The 6,113-nt window shown below is 41.0% G+C and overlaps 1 long non-coding RNA gene across 1 annotated transcript; it reads right to left on the reverse strand.

Annotated features, from left to right (window-relative positions):
• Positions 1-1,906: 1,906 nt before the first annotated feature.
• On the reverse strand, positions 1,907-3,907 carry LOC143303652 (uncharacterized). Its single transcript, XR_013060162.1, has 3 exons — positions 3,729-3,907; positions 3,159-3,327; positions 1,907-2,884 (listed from the first exon to the last, which is right to left on the reverse strand). It is a non-coding gene; the product is annotated as an uncharacterized LOC143303652 (long non-coding RNA).
• Between the last annotated feature and the right edge of the window lie 2,206 nt (positions 3,908-6,113).

Raw genomic sequence — 6,113 nt, forward strand, 5'->3', positions numbered from 1 at the left:
TTCGAAGCGATCCAACTCGAGTTAGAAGTATTAGACGAGGAGGAACAAGCGCGCGGCTTCGAAATAAGGGATCAGTACGTCGCGGTAGACACAAAGCTACAAAATCTTCTGAGGAACGCGCAAGCAGCTTCGCCGTCGACATCCATAAACCTTCCAACCTGTGCATCATCCGCAAGTTTAAATCCAATAGCCATTAAATTACCAGATCTTCGGCTCCCTACTTTTGACGGAAGCCTAGAAAAATGGAACACGTTTTATGATACCTTTTCTTCCACAATCGATAAAAATCCTAGTCTCACGGACATACAGAAATTCCATTATCTGCAGTCCGCCCTGCAAGGAAAAGCAGCCGAGTGTTTAAACGCGTTACCCCTTAGTAATGTAAACTACAGTCAGGCTATAGCCGTTCTCAAGGAGAGTTTCGAATGTCCACGATACACAGCTTTCAATCACTGCATGGCAATAATTGATTATCCAAGGATAACCAAAGAATCTCCAACGGAATTAAGGCGTTTAGTCCACACATTTAAACAACACATATGTCGGAGATGAAAGAACACCGGAGCCTTTGGAATTTTGGATAATCCCGCAACATTGTAACCTAGAGTCTACTATAGCTGTAATTGAACAATTGTAGTTATTCAATCCGATTGTAATTGTTCGAGAGTTGTGATAATGAGCTTGGGGTCGAGGCGACAGTCAGTCGCCGAACGTAGCCGCGGTAACGGGATGAACGCTTTGTCTAACAAAGGTATGGAGTAATTCTATAGCTCTCCTTAAAAGAAATATTCGTGGCGACACGCAACAGTAAACATTCCAACGGTTTCTGTCCCGTGGCTCGCCACACGCAGACCCTATTATTCGAGTAAGATGATTGCCAGATGTCGATGCGTCTCCGCAGTACATGTTCGGCTAGCTCGAGGGCCCGTTATAAATCTTAAGATTTAGTCAACTAAAGTCCTTCAAGCAGACAAACAGTCTTTGTCCCAACTACGGGAAAATAGGGGAGACCTATTTTTCAACGAGTGGCGTCTCCCACTAGCAACTTTCCCTCGAGGGCGGCTAGCATCTTTTTCTAACCACCGATATGGAGATTGACCAATTAGCAGCAACGCCAATTTCCCTTACTTTCTGGACGAAGGCTTTTCTCGACGAATCCGATGATCTCGTGTCCTTAGACACACCCCATTATAGTTTTCCTCTGTGGCATCATCGGGACGGGAAAGGCATTCTCGCTCGCGATCTCACTGATGAAAGGAGTAACCCTTTACGACCAGTGAATATTACGCATCCGACTTAGATTTTGTGAGCCCGTACATCCACTATCCCGTTGACCGCGGATTCGTTATTGCACTTAGGATCATTGTCATTAGTTTCTCGAGTACCTAACTACCGCGGTTACTTGTCCGGTTCTATAATAATCGTATTTGCACTAGTCAATGTCTTCTCTATTGCATAACGACAACGTGTAACCCAAACGAAGATTCGTTTCACGCCCCTAACCCTAATTCTAATGTAAACCCGACATATATAATAATTCTATATTGAAAAAAATATGAAATTAACATGATATATACATTACTACATAAGTTATATATAAAATATGTATATTATACCCTTGCCTACTGACTGATATGAATTTCTTTCGGTCTCGAATGCGTTAAAAGAGAGCGCAAAGAAGTCGAAATTACTTATTGTAATTAGTAAAACGACCTGAGAGGCAGACAGATACAAGAAAGAAGGAATATTATATTAGCGGCATTTTTGTAGCCATTATATAGGGTTTCGATCGCATAATTAATCAGTATCAACTTACCAGTCTTTAACAGAAGGACAAAAAGAAGAGCAGATGGCACACAGACCGTAATCATGATCATTTTCAAGTAGAATCTCAAACTACCGTACATCTTCGAAAACTTCGTTAGTCGTAAGGGATCAAAGGATGATGTCCGCGCTGCGGAAAATAGATGAGAAGCGGCTATTTCAACAACCACCGTGTAGGTACTGCACTAGCCAGAAGTATCTGCGACAGAAATCAGAATACACTCGTTTTCGCGATGGTTGGATCAATTTCGCGTGGGACTAACCTGATTGAACCTAACGCGGGATAATTGCTCAGCTCACGACTTTAACCAGCTCGCTTGATTCTCTGTAAATGCTTGAAATTGACGCTTGGATTCTTTCCAGATTAACTAGCTTTGCCCCTCCCTCCCTTTATCTATTTTCTTAGATCGACTTAGACTGCCACAACATATTATCTTTCTTCTTTTCTTTTCTTTTCTTTTCTTTTCTTTTCTTTTCTTTTCTTTTCTTTTCTTTTCTTTTCTTTTCTTTTCTTTTCTTTTCTTTTCTTTTCTTTTCTTTTCTTTTCTTTTGATCTTTTAAAGCCCTAAATCGCTGGCTATTTTGTATACTATATATTTTGTACACTCAATTACTCTGTAAGTCATAAGTACATATGTTTTACAACGTTATTTGTCATATTTCAGTTAAACCCCAGAAAAGCCAGAAATATATTTTCAGCATATTTAAACGCGCCCCTGGCAAAGATCTCAAAAACGAGTTGCGGCACAATTTAAAGCGACAAATAGCATCGCGTGTCTCGTTGTGGTAACACACGGTTCGCCAGTTTTTTTTTTTTTTTTTTTTTTTATATGGGTGACTGCCATATTCTCTTGAGTTTCCAAATCGTAAAGAATCTTTCCCCAGGGATTAGTCAACTGTGTATGTCCCCATACGACGTAACTTGCTTAAGGAACACGAGCCGGTGATATGCAGGCAACGTATAATTGATTATCATTCGCTCTGAAACGCTGAAGTAATGACCAGTGCAGTGGTCCAGTGGTCATATTGAATGCCGCTGGATATATCAGCATTTGGCAACCTAACCCAGAGAAGCAGGAAATATGAAGCCACCGAATACCAATTAACTTCGTAGTTGCACGGTTCACATTCCATCATTTCTGAATATGCGAGGACAGTCCTCTTATTGTGCTTTTAATTCTTTTATTTGTTTCATTTTCAGCAAATATACTGGTTTTTTAAATTAAGCTTCTTTTTATACAGAGTTACAGATTATATTAATTTTATATAGAATATATTTAAGAAAGATATTTAATTTTTTGCTAGTTAAGTATTGATCGATTAAGTTACTGTACCTTTGTTCCGATAAATGCGTGCCATTTCCTCGAATCTAATATCATAGCAAATGCCAATACCTATTTTGCAGCCCTTCACATCGAACGTCGTTAGGGAGTTACCAGGACTGAGTGAATCACTCTCTCGAAAAGTAATCTTATTAGGAATGTCGATGTCGAATAGATGTACCTAATAACATAAAAATGTAGTCGCTAATTCTATTGCTGCAACTTTTGTAATTTAATATCAAAGTTACCAACTCCTAAACTTTAATTACTTTTTATTTAATAACTGACAGCGTTTTTATCACTTTCTTTTATTAAAAAATCTTATCATTTAATAATGTTTAAAAAGGAGAAAAAATAAGTATAATAATATTTTAAGTATGTGAAAAATTTATACAACAACAAACACATTACAACAAAAATGGGCGTTTCCCGTATCATAACGTATTTTATAAACCGTAAATTATAGAATTGGTTATAGTATACGTATGTACATATGTATATTCCTAAATTATTCCTAGATAGAGTCACTTTCTTCACCCCAATATTTTCAAATTCAAAGCCATAAAGGAATATATTACTTACCTTTCGGTGTTTTGCTATCAAAGTTCCATCGGGACCCCAAATAGTACAGGTATTCTACAATTTATCGCCCTCTATTTCAGGCATCGTACCACCAACTACATAGATGTTGTTTTCTTTAGCTGCGTTCGATGAAGCAACGCTCGTTTCACCATCAGGAATACTCTCGGCGTATTTTGGAAAGTACTCTGCATTGCAATATTTCAATTAATGAAAAATAACTGTCTTTTATTCCAACCATAAATTAAATTGGAAATATCAAAGGATATTATGGCGCAGCGCGAGTGGAGAAACAGAAACATATGAGCTTAACACCGTAATACTCTTATCATAGAAATAGAAGCAGTCCTCAATTCCCGCCCGCTAACTTCTATCTCCACCGATCCAAATGATCTCCTAGCCCTCACTCCCGGACATTTCCTCATTGGCGATTCATTAATGTGCTTACGTGATCGAGATTTCAGGGACATTCCATCGAACCGACTCTCCAAATGGCAGCATATCCAACAGCTTAAACAACATTTTTGGAACCGCTGGCATAAGGAGTATTTGAACGAGCTAACCAACCGCAATAAATGGAGCAAGGGTGGACATAGCATCCAAAAGGGCACAATCGTCATCCTCAGAGAGGACAACGTTCCCTCCATGCATTGGCCTCTGGGCCGAGTTATCAAGGTTCATCCAGGCGCTGATGGTGTCATCCGGACAGCTACAGTTCAGACGGCAAAGAGCATTTTGGATCGGGGCGTCAAAAGGCTTGTCCCACTGCCAATTCAACCCGATCTCGAGAAACCCGAACAACTAGCCACCGAGACGAAATAAGATGGGAACTTCAACCACACCTCGCTAGTTTGATCGGTACCCTCTCAACGGGGGGAGAATGTTACGCCATGCGGCTTACCCTAGGTCATATTCTTAACTATCGATCGCGGCACTATAATGTCGCAGACGGATCGTCGCGTCTGCCCGGCAAACAAACATTGTAGTGGCAAGCGCGTGGTTCATTAAGCAGGGCGACTTCCAGAAACGTCGACTCGTGGCCGTTATTTTACCTCGCGTAAAAGAATGTGGCGTGATCCGAACGTAGTGGGGGTCGCCTTCCAGAAAAAACGAAAAAAAATCGAGAGGCGTTCAGAACTTTTCGAGAAGTCAAACCGTCAACACATCTGATACGTCGCGCATTACTTATCAATCAAAACGCAGTTACATTTTTTTTGTTCCTTTTATATCTTTCTAGTTAATAAGTTGTTGAAATAAACATTAATTTATTTGTGTTAATTCTGTGGAATTTCATTGAACTACCCTTACTATCATAATCGAAATAAGGGGATCGATCAGTTCGTGGCGTCGATTATTTAATCGTAACGGGAACTTACAACTCTCGTTGACGTGCTATCTCGCGATCGCGTCTCTCCGCGAACGGTCGAAACGCCTATTTTTTAACGAACGACGTCTCCCACTAGAGACTTTCTCTCGAGAGCGGCTAGCATCCTTTTCTAACCACCGATATACAAATTGACCAATTAGCAGCAATGCCAATTTCCCTTACTTTCTGAACGAAGGTTGTCCTCGACGAATCCGATTTTTCCTCTGCAATATTTTTAAAGCTACACATTTCGAATTTTCCAATTATGCCGAAACAATTGCGTGAACCACTCTATATATTCCATACTGTTACGACCGATCGCGGAGAGACGCGGTCGCTAGGAAAACGCGTCAGCGAGAGGCGTAAATTCTCGCTACGATTCGGTGAATCGACGCCGCGAAGTAGTCGTTCCCCTGTTTCGGGTAGGATAACAGAGGTGGTTGATTGAATATTACACAGTAGTAAGTTAGGTCACCGTTTATTCCACAACTTATAACGAGAATAGTTACACTGGTGCGTATGTACGAGATGAGCAGAGAGCCAGCTCGAAGGATGATGCTCGTTCGAAGGATGTGAAATCAGTGTCTTTTGGAGACGATGCTGTCTCGGTGGAAGGCTAAGGATCGGTCCCTCCAGCGCACGGGACCATCGGATTTGTTGGAGCCGATGTTATTTAGGAGAGTGAGGGAATAGGCTTCGTTTTTAATTGGTTAAACGAAGGGTCTTAACTGCCCTCGAGAGAAAGTGATTAACGGGGGAAAAGTTGCCGCGTACGTGACAAAAAACAACTTTCCCTTGTCCTGCCGTGGTAGACAATAGTGTTTAGAAACTCCTCGGGACCAGATGTTTGTTTTGTTTAAAGGACCTTTTCTAGTAAATCTATGATTTATGGACGGTGCTTAAGGATAATGAGGGTACGCCGTGCGGACGAGCGGACCTCTGGTGTCCTTCTGGCCCGCGGTGTGTGACCTGGGCCAGGCAGAGAGTCGCGCGGCGTAACACATACAATAAACTATTTTTTG

This window comes from Bombus vancouverensis, chromosome 15 (genome assembly GCF_051014615.1).
Source record: "Bombus vancouverensis nearcticus chromosome 15, iyBomVanc1_principal, whole genome shotgun sequence".
In the NCBI taxonomy this organism is placed as follows: Eukaryota; Metazoa; Arthropoda; class Insecta; order Hymenoptera; family Apidae; genus Bombus; species Bombus vancouverensis.